This window comes from Orcinus orca, unplaced genomic scaffold (assembly GCF_937001465.1).
Source record: "Orcinus orca unplaced genomic scaffold, mOrcOrc1.1 scaffold_51, whole genome shotgun sequence".
Taxonomy (NCBI): Eukaryota; Metazoa; Chordata; class Mammalia; order Artiodactyla; family Delphinidae; genus Orcinus; species Orcinus orca.
In genome coordinates, this window is record NW_026044067.1 from 745,795 (window position 1) to 763,382 (window position 17,588).

Below are 17,588 nucleotides of genomic sequence, written 5' to 3' on the forward strand. Positions count from 1 at the left end.
GTGTCCAGAAAGCTGTGCTGCCGTTCAAGGTATGCAGAGCAGAGGCCACCGCCTCCTGGAAACTGCAGCACGCCTCCGCTTCTACACGGCAAATCAGGGCCTTACTTCCAGGCATGGGTTCATGATGGGTGTGCCGGGAGCCACACAGCATGCTAAGATGCTGACTTTCTCCTCGAGCAGAGTGACTTCAGGTACGAGGGCGGGCCTCGCAGTGTTCCAAGCACAGCGTTCTCTCATGGCAGCTCACACAAGGGCCATGACAGAGTCTTCCTGGGCACTTCGCACTCACCAGCCATGTTGTCCTGAGGGCGTTCGAGGGCTCTGGAGATGTAGCGCTCCTCAAGGAACGCGCAGTGTGTGGTTGCCCAGCACTCGGCACGCACAGGTGTCCTCCGAGGGAATCAACCAATGGACCTCGGCGTTGCTAAGCCGGCCCACTGGTGTCTGGAGGCACTCAGTGACCTTGGAGGGAAAATGATGCACACCCGCGGGGCCTAGGCGTCCCCAGACGTGTATTTCCTTTAAAGCAAAGCGACTAAGAACTCCTGGAAAGAGCTGCATGCCTCCGTTTCTGCACGGCTACTCAGGGCCTAACCTGGAGGCGAGTTCTCACGTTGAGGTTTCATTTAGCTCTAGAGCCTGTCATGCGGACCGCCACCGCGGCCACGGAAGCCGCTGGTTTAGAGAGAGCAAACTCATAATTTTCCCCGTAGCATTCTTCCAGGGCTCACTGGCCTGTCGGGAGCCGGGAATGTCAGGGAGCGTCAAGGCAGGCATGAATGCCGCCCTCAAAATGGGAAAGCATGGCTAGTTCCAGCAGGCCCCCGTTTGCATGGGCACACTCAGCGTACATCCCTGTGGTTTCTAACGAGTCCCAAGAGACCCCGGTTACCCTGTGTTTCCTTCCCTGAGTCATCTTACCGAAGTAGGGAGTCCCGCATCCAGCGAACTGTCTCAACGCAGGAACGCCATAGCTGCTCCTCTGGGCCTGGGGCTGCCTGCAGTGCCAAAGAAGGAACAGGGCTTGAATTGCAGTAAAAAGCCAAGCCGCCGTCCTCTAGGAGGCACGGTGCCTTCAGTCAGGAGGTCCTGGATGGAATGCGAAGACGAGGGTTACTCTGAGCGCAGCTCCGATTAGGGCAACGCGTAAGACCTCCGCGCCATGTGGGACGTGCCAGAACGGTGTTCGTGAACGTGTGCGAGTCCTGAGGAAACCAAGCTGCTCCAAAAGAGAGGGCAGTGCGTTTCCCTATGCTCGGCGTGCACAGAGGGGCTCTAAAGGGCTACGGGCCTGGATGTTGCTTAGCAGACCCAGGTGCGCCTGGGGTTACTCAGTGCTCCTGCCGGGAACAGGGTGCCCCGGCTAGCCTCCCAGGTGTCCAGAAACCTGTGCTGCCGTTCAAGGTATGCAGAGCAGAGGCCACGGCCTCCTGGAAACTGCAGCACGCCTCCGCTTCTGCACGGCAAATCAGGGCCTTACTTCCAGGCATGGGTTCATGCTGGGTGTTCCGGGAGCCACACAGCATGCTAAGATGCTGACTTTCTCCTCGAGCAGAGTGACTTCAGGTACGAGGGCAGGCCTCACAGTGTTCCAAGCACAGCGTTCTCTCATGGCAGCTCACACAAGGGCCATGACAGAGTCTTCCTGGGCACTTCGCACTCACCAGCCATGTTGTCCTGAGGGCGTTCGAGGGCTCTGGAGATGCAGCGCTCCTCAAGGAACGCGCAGTGTGTGGTTGCCCAGCACTCGGCACGCACAGGGGTCCTCCGAGGGAATCAACCAATGGACCTCGACGTTGCTCAGCCGGCCCACAGATGTCTGGAGGCACTCAGTGACCTTGGAGGGAAAATGATGCACACCCGTGGGGCCTAGGAGTCCCCGGACGTGTACTTCCTTTAAAGCAAAGCGACTAAGAACTCCTGGAAAGAGCTGCATGCCTCCCTTTCTGCATGGCTACTCAGGGCCTAACCTGGAGGCGAGTTCTCACGTTGAGGTTCCCTTTAGCTCTAGAGCCTGTCACGTGGACCGCCACCGCGGCCATGGAAGCCCCTGGTTTAGAGAGAGCAAACACATAATTATCCCCGAAGCATTCTTCCAGGGCTCACTGGCCTGTCGGGAGCCTTGAATGTCAGGGAGCGTCAAGGCAGGCATGAATGCCGCCCTCAAAATGGGAAAGCAGGGCTAGTTCCAGCAGGGCCCCGTTTGCATGGGCACACTCAGCGTACATCCCTGTGGTTTCTAACGAGTCCCAAGAGACACCGGTTACCCTGTGTTTCCTTCCCTGAGTCAACTTACCGAAGTAGGGAGTCCCGCATCCAGCGAACTGTCTCAACCAAGGAACGCCATAGCTGCTCCTCTGGGCCTGGGACTGCCTGCAGTGCCAAAGAAGGAACAGGGCTTGAACTGCAGTAAGAACCCAAGCCGCCGTCCTCTAGGAGGCACGGTGCCTTCAGTCAGGAGGTCCTGGATGGAATGCGAAGACGAGGGTTACTCTGAGCGCAGCTCCCATTAGGGCAGCGCGTAAGACCTCCGCGCCATGTCGGACGTGCAAGAACGGTGTTCGTGAACGTGTGCGAGTGCTGAGGAAACCAAGCTGCTCCAAAAGAGAGGGCAGTGCGTTTCCCTACACACGGCGTGCACAGAGGGGCTCTAAAGGGCTACGGGCCTGGATGTTGCTTAGCAGACCCAGGTGCGCCTGGGGTTACTCAGTGCTCCTGCCGGGAACAGGGTGCCCCGGCTAGCCTCCCAGGTGTCCAGAAAGCTGTGCTGCCGTTCAAGGTATGCAGAGCAGAGGTCACTGCATCCTAGAAACTGCAGCCCGCCTCCGCTTCTGCACGGCAAATCAGGGCCTTACTTCCAGGCATGGGTTCATGCTGGGTGTGCCAGGAGCCATATGGCATGCTAAGATGCTGAATTTCTCCTCGAGCAGAGTGACTTCAGGTACGAGGGCGGGCCTCGCAGTGTTCCAAGCACAGCGTTCTCTCATGGCAGCTCACACAAGGGCCATGGCAGAGTCTTCCTGGGCATTTCGCACTCACCAGCCATGTTGTCCTGAGGGCGTTCGAGGGCTCTGGAGATGTAGCGCTCCTCAAGGAACGCGCAGTGTGTGGTTGCCCAGCACTCGGGACGCACAGGTGTCCTCCGAGAGAATCAACCAATGGACCTCAGCGTTGCTCAGCCGGCCCACAGGTGTCTGGAGGCACTCAGTGACCTTGGAGGGAAAATGATGCACACCCGTGGGGCCTAGGAGTCCCCGGACGTGTACTTCCTTTAAAGCAAAGTGACTAAGAACTCCTAGAAAGAGCTGCATGCCTCCCTTTCTGCACGGCTACTCAGGGCCTAACCTGGAGGCGAGTTCTCACGTTGAGGTTCCCTTTAGCTCTAGAGCCTGTCATGCGGACCGCCACCGCGGCCACAGAAGCCCCTGGTTTAGAGAGAGCAAACTCATAATTCTCCCCGAAGCATTCTTCCAGGGCTCACTGGTCTGTCGGGAGCCGGGAATGTCAGGGAGCGTCAAGGCAGGCATGAATGCCACCCTCAAAATGGGAAAGCAGGGCTAGTTCCAGCAGTCCCCCGTTTGCATGGGCACACTCAGAGTACATCCCTGTGGTTTCTAACAAGTCCCAAGAGACACTGTTTACCCTGTGTTTCCTTCCCTGAGTCAACTTACCGAAGTAGGGAGTCCCGCATCCAGCGAACAGTCTAAACCAAGGAATGCCATAGCTGTTCCTCTGGGCCTGGGGCTGCCTGCAGTGCCAAAGAAGGAACAGGGTTTGAATTGCAGTAAGAACCCAAGCCGCCGTCCTCTAGGAGGCACGGTGCCTTCAGTCAGCAGGTCCTGGATGGAATGCGAAGACGAGGGTTATTCTGAGCACAGCTCCGATTAGGGCAACGCGTAAGACCTCCGCGCCATGTGGGACGTGCCAGAAGGGTATTCGTGAACGTGTGCGAGTGCTGAGGAAACCAAGCTGCTCCAAAAGAGAGGGCAGTGCGTTTCCCTACGCTCGGCGTGCACAGAGGGGCTCTAAAGGGCTACGGGCCTGGATGTTGCTTAGCAGACCCAGGTGCGCCTGTGGTTACTCAGTGTTCCTGCCGGGAACTGGGTGCCCCGGCTAGCCTCCCAGGTGTCCAGAAAGCTGTGCTGCCGTTCAAGGTATGCAGAGCAGAGGCCACCGCCTCCTGGAAACTGCAGCACGCCTCCGCTTCTGCACGGCAAATTAGGGCCTTACTTCCAGGCATGGGTTCATGCTGGGTGTGCCGGGAGCCACACAGCATGCTAAGATGCTGACTTTCTCCTCGAGCAGAGTGACTTCAGGTACGAGGGCGGGACTCGCAGTGTTCCAAGCACGGCATTCTCTCATGGAAGCTCACACAAGGGCCATGACAGAGTCTTCCTGGGCACTTCGAACTCACCAGCCATGTTGTCCTGAGGGCGTTCGAGGGCTCTGGAGATGTAGCGCTCCTCAAGGAACACGCAGTGTGTGGTTGCCCAGCACTCGGCACGCACAGGGGTCCTCCGAGGGAATCAACCAATGGACCTCGGCGTTGCTCAGCCGGCCCACAGGTGTCTGGAGGCACTCAGTGACCTTGGAGGGAAAATGATGCACACCCGTGGGGCCTAGGAGTCCCCGGACGTGTACTTCCTTTAAAGCAAAGCGACTAAGAACTCCTGGAAAGAGCTGCATGCCTCCCTTTCTGCACGGCTACTCAGGGCCTAACCTGGAGGCGAGTTCTCACGTTGAGGTTCCCTTTAGCTCTAGATCCTGTCATGCGGACCGCCACCGCGGCCACGGAAGCCACTGGTTTAAAGAGAGCAAACTCATAATTTTCCCCGAAGCATTCTTCCAGGGCTCACTGGCCTGTCGGGAGCCGGGAATGTCAGGGAGCATCAAGGCAGGCATGAATGCTGCCCTCAAAATGGGAAAGCAGCGCTAGTTCCAGCAGGCCCCCGTTTTCATGGGCACACTCAGCGTACATCCCTGTGGTTTCTAACGAGTCCCAAGAGACACCGGTTACCCTGTGTTTCCTTCCCTGAGTCAACTTACCGAAGTAGGGAGTCCCCCATCCAGCGAACTGTCTCAACACAGGAACACCGTTGCTGCTCCTCTGGGCCTGGGGCTGCCTGCAGTGCCAAAGAAGGAACAGGGCTTGAACTGCAGTAACAACCCAAGCCGCCGTCCTCTAGGAGGCACGGTGCCTTCAGTCAGGAGGTCCTGGATGGAATGCGAAGACGAGGGTTACTCTGAGCGCAGCTCCCATTAGGGCAACGCGTAAGACCTCCGCGCCATGTGGGACGTGCCAGAACGGTGTTGGTGAACGTGTGCGAGTGCTGAGGAAACCAAGCTGCTCCAAAAGAGAGGGCAGTGCGTTTCCCTACGCTCGGCATGCACAGAGGGGCTCTAAAGGGCTACGGGCCGGGATGTTGCTTAGCAGACCCAGGTGCGCCTGGGGTTACTCAGTGTTCCTGCCGGGAACAGGGTGCCCCGGCTAGCCTCCCATGTGTCCAGAAATCTGTGCTGCTGTTCAAGGTATGCAGAGCAGAGGCCACCGCCTCCTGGAAACTGCAGCACGCCTCCGCTTCTGCACGGCAAATCAGGGCCTTACTTCCAGGCATGGGTTCATGCTGAGTGTGCCGGGAGCCACACAGCATGCTAAGATGCTGACTCTCTCCTCGAGCAGAGTGACTTCAGGTACGAGGGCGGGCCTCGCAGTGTTCCAAGCACGGCATTCTCTCATGGCAGCTCACACAAGGGCCATGACAGAGTCTTCCTGGGCACTTCGAACTCACCAGCCATGTTGTCCTGAGGGCGTTCGAGGTCTCTGGAGATGTAGCGCTCCTCAAGGAACACGCAGTGTGTGGTTGCCCAGCACTCGGCACGCACAGGGGTCCTCCGAGGGAATCAACCAATGGACCTCGGCATTGCTCAGCCGGCCCACAGGTGTCTGGAGGCACTCAGTGACCTTGGAGGGAAAATGATGCACACCCGTGGGGCCTAGGAGTCCCCGGACGTGTACTTCCTTTAAAGCAAAGCGACTAAGAACTCCTTGAAAGAGCTGCATGCCTCCCTTATTGCACGGCTACTCAGGGCCTAACCTGGAGGCGAGTTCTCACGTTGAGGTTCCCTTTAGCTCTAGAGCCTGTCATGCGGACCGCCACCGTGGCCACGGAAGCTCCTGGTTTAGAGAGAGCAAACTCATAATTTTCCCCAAAGCATTCTTCCAGGGCTCACTGGCCTGTCGGGAGCCGGGAATGTCAGGGAGCGTCAAGGCAGGCATGAATGCCGCCTTCAAAATGGGAAAGCAGGGCTAGTTCCAGCAGGCCCCCGTTTTCATGGGCACACTCAGCGTACATCCCTGTGGTTTCTAACGAGTCCCAAGAGACACCTGTTACCCTGTGTTTCCTTCCCTGAGTCAACTTACCGAAGTAGCGAGTCCCCCATCCAGCGAACTGTCTCAACACAGGAACACCGTAGCTGCTCCTCTGGGCCTGGGGCTGCCTGCAGTGCCAAAGAAGGAACAGGGCTTGAACTGCAGTAAGAACCCAAGACGCCGTCCTCTAGGAGGCATGGTGCCTTCAGTCAGGAGGTCCTGGATGGAATGCGAAGACGAGGGTTACTGTGAGCGCAGCTCCGATTAGGGCAATGCGTAGGACCTCCGTGCCATGTGGGACGTGCCAGAACGGTGTTCGTGAACGTGTGCGAGTGCTGAGGAAACCAAGCTGCTCCAAAAGAGAGGGCAGTGCGTTTCCCTACGCTCGGCATGCACAGAGGGGCTCTAAAGGGCTACGGGCCTGGATGTTGCTTAGCAGACCCAGGTGCGCCTGGGTTTACTCAGTGTTCCTGCCGGGAACAGGGTGCCCCGGGTAGCCTCCCAGGTGTCCAGAAAGCTGTGCTGCCGTTCAAGGTATGCAGAGCAGAGGCCACCGCCTCCTGGAAACTGCAGCACGCCTCCGCTTCTGCACGGCAAATCAGGGCCTTACTTCCAGGCATGGGTTCATGCTGGGTGTGCCGGGAGCCACACAGCATGTTAAGATGCTGACTTTGTCCTCGAGCAGAGTGACTTCAGGTACGAGGGCGGGCCTCGCAGTGTTCCAAGCACGGCATTCTCTCATGGAAGCTCACACAAGGGCCATGACAGAGTCTTCCTGGGCACTTCGCACTCACCAGCCATGTTGTCCTGAGGGTGTTCGAGGGCTCTGGAGATGTAGCGCTCCTCAAGGAACGCGCAGTGTGTGGTTGCCCAGCACTCGGCACGCACAGGGGTCCTCCGAGGGAATCAACCAATGGACCTCGGCGTTGCTCAGCCGGCCCACAGGTGTCTGGAGGCACTCAGTGACCTTGGAGGGAAAATGATGCACACCCGTGGGGCCTAGGAGTCCCCGGACGTGTACTTCCTTTAAAGCAAAGCGACTAAGAACTCCTGGAAAGAGCTGCATGCCTCCCTTTCTGCACGGCTACTCAGGGCCTAACCTGGAGGCGAGTTCGCACGTTGAGGTTCCCTTTAGCTCTAGAGCCTTTCATGTGGACCGCCACCGCGGCCACGGAAGCCCCTGGTTTAGATAGAGCAAACTCATAATTTTCCCCAAAGCATTCTTCCAGGGCTCACTGGCCTGTCGGGAGCCGGGAATGTCAGGGAGCGTCAAGGCAGGCATGAATGCCGCCCTCAAAATGGGAAACCAGGGCTAGTTCCAGCAAGCCCCCGTTTTCATGGGCACACTCAGCGTACATCCCTGTGGTTTCTAACGAGTCCCAAGAGACACCGGTTACCCTGTGTTTCCTTCCCTGAGTCAACTTATCGAAGTAGGGAGTCCCGCATGCAGCGAACTGTCTCAACCCAGGAACGCCGTAGCTGCTCCTCTGGGCCTGGGGCTGCCTGCAGTGCCAAAGAAGGAACAGGGCTTGAATTGCAGTAAGAACCCAAGCCGCCGTCCTCTAGGAGGCACGGTGCCTTCAGTCAGGAGGTCCTGGATGGAATGCGAAGACGAGGGTTACTCTGAGCACAGCTCCGATTAGGGCAACGCGTAAGACCTCCGCGCCATGTGGGAAGTGCCAGAACGCTGTTCGTGAACGTGTGCGGTTCCTGAGGAATCCAAGCTGCTCCAAAAGAGAGGGCAGTGCGTTTCCCTACGCTCGGCGTGCACAGAGGGGCTCTAAAGGGCTACGGGCCTGGATGTTGCTTAGCAGACCCAGGTGCGCCTGGGGTTACTCAGTGTTCCTGCCGGGAACAGGGTGCCCCGGCTAGCCTCCCAGGTGTCCAGAAAGCTGTGCTGCCGTTCAAGGTATGCAGAGCAGAGGCCACCGCCTCCTGGAAACTGCAGCATGCCTCCGCTTCTGCACGGCAAATCAGGGCCTTACTTCCAGGCATGGGTTCATGCTGGGTGTGCCGGGAGCCACACAGCATGCTAAGATGCTAACTTTCTCCTCGAGCAGAGTGACTTCAGGTATGAGGGCGGGCCTCGCCGTGTTCCAAGCACAGCGTTGTCTCATGGCAGCTCACACAAGGGCCATGACAGAGTCTTCCTGGGCCCTTCGCACTCACCAGCCATGTTGTCCTGAGGGCGTTCGAGGGCTCTGGAGATGCAGCGCTCCTCAAGGAACACGCAGTGTGTGGTTGCCCAGCACTCGGCACGCACAGGGGTCCTCCGAGGGAATCAACCAATGGACCTCGGCGTTGCTCAGCCGGCCCACAGGTGTCTGGAGGCACTCAGTTAGCTTGGAGGGAAAATGATGCACACCCGTGGGGCCTAGGAGTCCCCGGACGTGTACTTCCTTTAAATCAATGCGACTAAGATCTCCTGGAAACAGCTGCATGCCTCCCTTTCTGCACGGCTACTCAGGGCCTAACCTGGAGGCGAGTTCTCACGTTGAGGTTCCCTTTAGCTCTAGAGCCTGTCATGCGGACCGCCACCGCGGCCACGGAAGCCCCTGGTTTAGAGAGAGCAAACTCATAATTTTCCCCGAAGCATTCTTCCAGGGCTCACTGGCCTGTCGGGAGCCAGGAATGTCAGGGAGCATCAAGGCAGGCATGAATGCTGCCCTCAAAATGGGAAAGCAGGGCTAGTTCCAGCAGGCCCCCGTTTTCATGGGCACACTCAGCGTACATCCCTGTGGTTTCTAACGAATCCCAAGAGACAACGGTTACCCTGTGTTTCCTTCCCTGAGTCAACTTATCGAAGTAGGGAGTCCCGCATCAAGCGAACTGTCTCAACCAAGGAACGCCGTAGCTGCTCCTCTGGGCCTGGGGCTGCATGCAGTGCCAAAGAAGGAACAGGGCTTGAACTGCAGTAAGAACCCAAGCCGCCGTCCTCTAGGAGGCACGGTGCCTTCAGTCAGGAGGTCCTGGATGGAATGCGAAGACGAGGGTTACTCTGAGCGCAGCTCCGATTAGGGCAACGCGTAAGACATCCGCGCCATGTGGGACGTGCCCGAACGGTGTTCGTGAACGTGTGCGAGTGCTGAGGAAACCAAGCTGCTCCAAAAGAGAGGGCAGTGCGTTTCCCTACGCTCGGCATGCACAGAGGGGCTCTAAAGGGCTACGGGCCTGGATGTTGCTTAGCAGACCCAGGTGCGCCTGGGGTTACTCAGTGTTCCTGCCGGGAACAGGGTGCCCCGGCTAGCCTCCCAGGTGTCCAGAAAGCTGTGCTGCCGTTCAACGTATGCAGAGCAGAGGCCACCGCCTCCTGGAAACTGCAGCACGCCTCCGCTTCTGCACGGCAAATCAGGGCCTTACTTCCAGGCATGGGTTCATGCTGGGTGTGCCGGGAGCCACACAGCATGCTAAGATGCTGACTTTCTCCTCGAGCAGAGTGACTTCAGGTACGAGGGCGGGCCTCGCAGTGTTCCAAACACAGCGTTCTCTCATGGCAGCTCACACAAGGGCCATTGTAGAGTCTTCCTGGGCACTTCGCACTCACCAGCCATGTTGTCCTGAGGGCGTTCGAGGGCTCTGGAGATGTAGCACTCCTCAAGGAACGTGCAGTGTGTTGTTGCCCAGCACTCGGCACGCACAGGGGTCCTCCGAGGGAATCAACTGATGGACCTCGGAGTTGCTCAGCCGGCCCACATGTGTCTGGAGGCACTCAGTGACCTTGGAGGGAAAATGATGCACACCCGTGGGGCCTAGGATTCCCCGGACGTGTAGTTCCTTTAAAGCAAAGCGACTAAGAACTCCTGGAAAGAGCTGCATGCCTCCCTTTCTGCACGGCTACTCAGGGCCTAACCTGGAGGCGAGTTCTCACGTTGAGGTTCCCTTTAGCTCTAGAGCCTGTCATGCGGACCGCCACCGCAGCCACGGAAGCCCCTGGTTTAGAGAGAGCAAACTCATAATTTTCCCCGAAGCATTCTTCCAGGGCTCACTGGCCTGTCGGGAGCCGGGAATGTCAGGGAGCGTCGAGGCATGCATGACTGCCGCCCTCAAAATGGGAAAGCAGGGCTAGTTCCAGCAGGCCTCCGTTTTAATGGGCACACTCAGCGTACAACCCTGTGGTTTCTAACGAGTCCCAAGAGACACCGGTTACCCTGTGTTTCCTTACCTGAGTCAACTTATCAAAGTAGGGAGTCCCCCATCCAGCGAACTGTCTCAACTCAGGAACACCGTAGCTGCTCCTCTGGGCCTGGCGCTGCCTGCAGTGCCAAAGAAGGAACAGGCTTGAATTGCAGTAAGAACCTAAGCCGCCGTCCTCTAGGTGGCACGGTGCCTTCAGTCAGGAGGTCCTGGATGGAATGCAAAGACGAGGGTTACTCTGAGCGCAGCTCCGATTAGGGCAATGCGTAAGACCTCCGAGCCATGTGGGACGTGCCAGAACGGTGTTCGTGATCGTGTGCGAGTGCTGAGGAAACCAAGCTGCTCCAAAAGAGAGGGCAGTGCGTTTCCCTACGCTCGGTGTGCACAGAGGGGTTCTAAAGGGCTACGGACCTGGATGTTGCTTAGCAGACTCAGGTGCGCCTGGGGTTACTCAGTGTTCCTTCCGGGAACAGGGTGCCCCGGTTAACCTCCCAGGTTTCCAGAAAGCTGTGCTGCCGTTCAAGGTATGCAGAGCAGAGGCCACCACCTCCTGGAAACTGCAGCACGCCTCTGCTTCTGCACAGCAAATCAGGGCCTTACTTCCAGGCATGGGTTCCTGCTGGGTGTGCCGGGAGCCACACAGCATGCTAAGATGCTGACTTTCTCCTCGAGCAGAGTGACTTCAGGTACGAGGGCGGGCCTCGCAGTGTTCCAAGCACAGCGTTCTCTCATGGCAGCTCACACAAGGGCCATGGCAGAGTCTTCCTGGGCACTTCGCACTCACCAGCCATGGTGTCCTGAGGGCGTTCGAGGGCTCTGGAGATGTAGTGCTCCTCAAGGAACGCGCAGTGTGTGGTTGCCCAGCACTCGGCACTCACATGGGTACTTCGAGGGAATCAACCAATGGACCTCGACGTTGCTCAGCCGGCCCACAGGTGTCTGGAGGCACTCAGTGACCTTGGAGGGAAAATGATGCACACCCGTGGGGCCTAGGAGTCCCCGGACGTGTACTTCCTTTAAAGCAAAGCGACTAAGAACTCCTGGAAAGAGCTGCATGCCTCCCTTTCTGCACGGCTACTCAGGGCCTAACCTGGAGGCGAGTTCTCACGTTGAGGTTCCCTTTAGCTCTAGAGCCTGTCATGCGGACCGCCACCGCGGCCACGGAAGACCCTGGTTTAGAGAGAGCAAACTCATAATTTTCCCCGAAGCATTCTTCCAGGGCTCACTGGCCTGTCGGGAGCCAGGAATGTCAGGGAGCATCAAGGCAGGCATGAATGCCGCCCTCAAAATGGGAAAGCAGGGCTAGTTCCAGCAGGCCCCCGTTTTCATGGGCACACTCAGCGTACATCCCTGTGGTTTCTAACGAATCCCAAGAGACAACGGTTACCCTGTGTTTCCTTCCCTGAGTCAACTTATCGAAGTAGGGAGTCCCGCATCCAGCGAACTGTCTCAACCAAGGAACGCCGTAGCTGCTCCTCTGGGCCTGGGGCTGCATGCAGTGCCAAAGAAGGAACAGGGCTTGAACTGCAGTAAGAACCCAAGCCGCCATCCTCTAGGAGGCACGGTGCCTTCAGTCAGGAGGTCCTGGATGGAATGCGAAGACGAGGGTTACTCTGAGCGCAGCTCCGATTAGGGCAACGCGTAAGACCTCCGCGCCATGTGGGACGTGCCCGAACGGTGTTCGTGAACGTGTGCAAGTGCTGAGGAAACCAAGCTGCTCCAAAAGAGAGGGCAGTGCGTTTCCCTACGCTCGGCATGCACAGAGGGGCTCTAAAGGGCTACAGGCCTGGATGTTGCTTAGCAGACCCAGGTGCGCCTGGGGTTACTCAGTGTTCCTGCCGGGAACAGGGTGCCCCGGCTAGGCTCCCAGGTGTCCAGAAAGCTGTGGCTGCCGTTCAACGTATGCATAGCAGAGGCCACCGCCTCCTGGAAACTGCAGCACGCCTCCGCTTCTGCACGGCAAATCAGGGCCTTACTTCCAGGCATGGGTTCATGCTGGGTGTGCCGGGAGCCACACAGCATGCTAAGATGCTGACTTTCTCCTCGAGCAGAGTGACTTCAGGTACGAGAGCGGGCCTCGCAGTGTTCCAAGCACAGCGTTCTCTCATGGCAGCTCACACAAGGGCCATGACAGAGTCTTCCTGGGCACTTCGCACTCACCAGCCATGTTGTCCTGAGGGCGTTCGAGGGCTCTGGAGATGTAGCGCTCCTAAAGGAACGCGCTGTGTGTGGTTGCCCAGCACTCGGCATGCACAGGTGTCCTCCGAGGGAATCAACCAATGGACCTCGACGTTGTTCAGCCGGCCCACAGGTGTCTGGAGGCACTCAGTGAACTTGGAGGGAAAATGATACACACCCGTGGGGCCTAGGAGTCCCCGGACGTGTACTTCCTTTAAAGCAAAGCGACTAAGAACTCCTGGAAAGAGCTGCATGCCTCCCTATCTGCACGGCTACTCAGGGCCTAACCTGGAGGCGAGTTCTCACGTTGACATTCCCTTTAGCTCTGGAGCCTGTCATGCGGACCGCCACCGCGGCCACGGAAGCCCCTTTTTTAGAGAGCGCAAACTCATAATTTTCCCCGAAGCATTCTTCCAGGTCTCACTGGCCTGTCGGGAGCTGGGAATATCAGGGAGCTTCAAGGCAGGCATGAATGCCGCCCTCAAAATGGGAAAGCAGGGCTAGTTCCAGCAGGCCCCCGTTTTCATGGGCACACTCAGCGTACATCCCTGTGGTTTCTAACGAGTCCCAAGAGACACCGGTTACCCTGTGTTTCCTTCCCTGAGTCAACTTATCAATGTGGGGAGTCCCGCATCCATCGAACTGTCTCAACCAAGGAATGCCGTAGCTGCTCCTCTGGGCCTGGGGCTGCCTGCAGTGCCAAAGAAGGAACAGGACTTGAATTGCAGTAAGAACCCAAGCCGCCGTCCTCTAGGAGGCACGGTGCCTTCAGTCAGGAGGTACTGGATGGAATGCGAAGACGACGGTTACTCTGAGCGCAGCTCCGATTCTGCACCGCGTAAGACCTCCGCGCCATGTGGGACGTGCCAGAACGGTGTTCGTGAACGTGTGCGAGTGCTGAGGAAACCAAGCTGCTCCAAAAGAGAGGGCAGTGCGTTTCCCTACGTTCGGCGTGCACAGAGGGGCTCTAAAGGGCTACGGGCCTGGATGTTGCTTAGCAGACCCAGGTGCGCCTGGGGTTACTCAGTGTCCCTGCCGGGAACAGGGTGCCCTGGCTATCCTCCCAGGTGTCCAGAAAGCTGTGCTGCCGTTAAAGGTATGCAGAGCAGAGGCCACCGCCTCCTGGAAACTGCAGCATGCCTCCGCTTCTGCACGGCAAATCAGGGCCTTACTTCCAGTCATCGGTTCATGCTGGGTGTGTCGGGAGCCACACAGAATGCTAAGATGCTGACTTTCTCCTCGAGCAGAGTGGTTTTAGGTACGAGGGCAGGCCTTGCAGTGTTCCAAGCACAGCGTTCTCTCATGGCAGCTCACACAAGGGCCATGACAGAGTCTTCCTGGGCACTTCGCACTCACCAGCCATGTTGTCTTGAGGGCGTTCGTGGGCTCTGGAGATGTAGTGCTCCTCAAGGAACGCACAGTGTGTGGTTGCCCAGCACTCGGCACGCACAGGGGTCCTCCGAGGGAATCAACCAATGGACCTCGACGTTGCTCAGCCGGCCCACAGGTGTCTGGAGGCACTCAGTGACCTTGGAGGGAAAATGATGCACACCCGTGGGGCCTACTAGTCCCCGGACGTGTACTTCCTTTAAAGCAAAGCGACTAAGAACTCCGGGAAAGAGCTGCATGCCTCCCTTTCTGCACGGCTACTCAGGGCCTAACCTGGAGGCGAGTTCTCACCTTGATGTTCCCTTTAGCTCTAGAGCCTGTCATGCGGACCGCCACCGCGGCCACGGAAGCCCCTGGTTTAGAGAGAGCAAACTCATAATTTTCCCCGAAGCATTCTTCCAGGGCTCACTGGCCTGTCAGGAGCCGGGAATGTCAGGGAGCTTCAAGGCAGTCATGAATGCTGCCCTCAAAATGGGAAAGCAGGGCTAGTTCCAGCAGGCCCCCGTTTTCATCGGCACACTCAGCGTACATCCCTGTGGTTTCTAACGAGTCCCAAGAGACACCGGTTACCATGTGTTTCCTTCCCTGAGTCAACATATCGAGTAGGGAATCCCGCATCCAGCGAACTGTCTCAACCAAGGAACGCCGTAGCTGCTCCTCTGGGCCTGGGGCTGCCTGCAGTGCCAAAGAAGGAACTGGACTTGAATTGCAGTAAGAACCCAAGCCGCCGTCCTCTAGGAGGCATGGTGCCTTCAGTCAGGAGGTCCTGGATGGAATGCGAAGACGAGGGTTACTCTGAGCGCAGCTCTGATTAGGGCAACGCGTAAGACCTCCACGCCATGTGGGACGTGCCAGAACGGTGTTCGTGAACGTGTGCGACTGCTGAGGAAACCAAGCTGCTCCAAAAGAGAGGGCAGTGCGTTTCCCTACGCTCGGCGTGCACAGAGGGGCTCTAAAGGGCTACGGGCCTGGATGTTGCTTAGCAGACCCAGGTGCGCCTGGGGGTACTCAGTGTTCCTGCCGGGAACATGGTGCCCCGGCTAGCCTCCCAGATGTCCAGAAAGCTGTGCTGCCATTCAAGGTATGCAGAGCAGAGGCCACCACCTCCTGGAAACTGCAGCACGTCTCCGCTTCTGCACGGCAAATCAGGGCCTTACTTCCTGGCATGGGTTCATGCTGGCTGTGCCGGGAGCCACACAGCATGCTAAGATGCTGACTTTCTCCTCGAGCAGAGTGACTTCAGGTACGAGGGCGGGCCTCCCAGTGTTCCAAGCACAGCGTTCTCTCATGGCAGCTCACACGAGGGCAATGACAGAGTCTTCCTGGGCACTTCGCGCTCACCAGCCATGTTGTCCTGAGGGCATTCGAGGGCTCTGGATATGTAGCGCTCCTCAAGGAACGCGCAGTGTGTGGTTGCCCAGCACTCGGCATGCACAGGGGCCTCCTAGGGAATCAACCAATGGACCTCGGCGTTGCTCAGCCGGCCCACAGGTGTCTGGAGGCACTCAGTGACCTTGGAGGGAAAATGATGCACACCCGTGGGGCCTACGAGTCCCCGGACGTGTACTTCCTTTAAAGCAAAGCGACTAAGAACTCCTGGAAAGAGCTGCATGCTTCCCTTTCTGCACGGCTACTCAGGGCCTAACCTGGAGGCGAGTTTTCACCTTGAGGTTCCCTTTAGCTGTAGAGCCTGTCATGCGGCCGGCCACTGCAGCCATGGAAGCCACTGGGTTAGAGAGAGCAAACTCATAATTTTCCCCGAAGCATTCTTCCAGGGCTGACTGGCCTGTCGGGAGCTGGGAATGTCAGGGAGCTTCAAGGCAGGCATGAATGCCGCCCTCAAAATGGGAAAGCAGGGCTAGTTCCAGCAGGCCCCCGTTTTCATGGGCACACTCAGCGTACCTCCCTGTGGTTTCTAACGAGTCCCAAGAGACACCGGTTACCCTGTGTTTCCTTCCGTGAGTCAACTTATTGAAGTAGGGAGTCCCGCATCCAGCGAACTGTCTCAACCAAGGAATGCCGTAGCTGCTCCTCTGGGCCTGGGGCTGCCTGCAGTGCCAAAGAAGGAACAGGACTTGAATTGCAGTAAGAACCCAAGCCGCCGTCCTCTAGGAGGCACGGTGCCTTCAGTCAGGAGGTCCTGGATGGAACGCGAAGACGAGGGTTACTCTGAGCGCAGCTCCGATTACGGCAACGTGTAAGACCTCCGCGCCATGTGGGACGTGCCAAAACGGTGTTCGTGAACGTGTGCGAGTGCTGAGGAAACCAAGCTGCTCCAAAAGAGAGGGCAGTTCGTTTCCCTATGCTTGGCGTGCACAGGGGGGCTCTAAAGGGCTACGGGCCTGGATGTTGCTTAGCAGACCCAGGTGCGCCTGGGGGTACTCAGTGTTCCTGCCGGGAACAGGGTGCCCCGGCTAGCCTCCCAGGTGTCGAGAAAGCTGTGCTGCCGTTAAAGGTATGCAGAGCAGAGGCCACCGCCTCCTGGAAACTGCAGCACGCCTCCGCTTCTGCACGGCAAATCAGGGCCTTACTTCCAGGCATGGGTTCATGCTGGGTGTGCCGGTAGCCACACAGCATGCTAAGATGCTGACTTTCTCCTCGAGCAGAGTGACTTCAGGTACGAGGGCGGGCCACGCAGTGTTCCAAGCACAGCGTTCTCTCATGGCAGCTCACACAAGGGCCATGACAGAGTCTTCCTGGGCACTTCGCACTCACCAGCCATGTTGTCCTGAGGGCGTTCGAGGGCTCTGGAGATGTAGCGCTCCTCAAAACACGCGCAGTGTGTGGTTGCCCAGCACTCGGCATGCACAGGGGTCCTCCGAGGGAATCAACCAATGGACCTCGACGTTGCTCACCCAGCCAACAGGTGTCTGGAGGCACTCAGTGACCTTGGAGGGAAAATGATGCACACCCGTGGGGCCTAAGAGTCCCCGGACGTGTACTTCCTTTAAAGCAAAGCGACTAAGAACTCCGGGAAAGAGCTGCATGCCTCCCTTTCTGCACGGCTACTCAGGGCCTAACCTGGAGGCGAGTTCTCACGTTCAGGTTCCCTTTAGCTCTAGAGGCTGTCATGCGGACCGCCACCGTGGCCACGGAAGCCCCTGATTTAGAGAGAGCAAACTCATAATTTTCCCTGAAGCATTCTTCCAGGGCTCACTGGCCTGTCGGGAGCCGGGAATGTCAGGGAGCTTCAAGGCAGGCATGAATGCTGCCCTCAAAATGGGAAAGCATGGCTAGTTCCAGCAGGCCCCCGTTTTCATGGGCACACTCAGCGTACATCCCTGTGGTTTCTAACGAGTCCCAAGAGACCCCGGTTACCCTGTGTTTCCTTCCCTGAGTCATCTTACCGAAGTAGGGAGTCCCGCATCCAGCGAACTGTCTCAAACAAGGAACGCCGTAGCTGCTCCTCTGGGCCTGGGGCTGCCTGCAGTGCCAAAGAAGGAACAGGACTTGAATTGCAGTAAGAACCCAAGCCGCCGTCCTCTAGGAGGCACGGTGCCTTCAGTCAGGAGGTCCT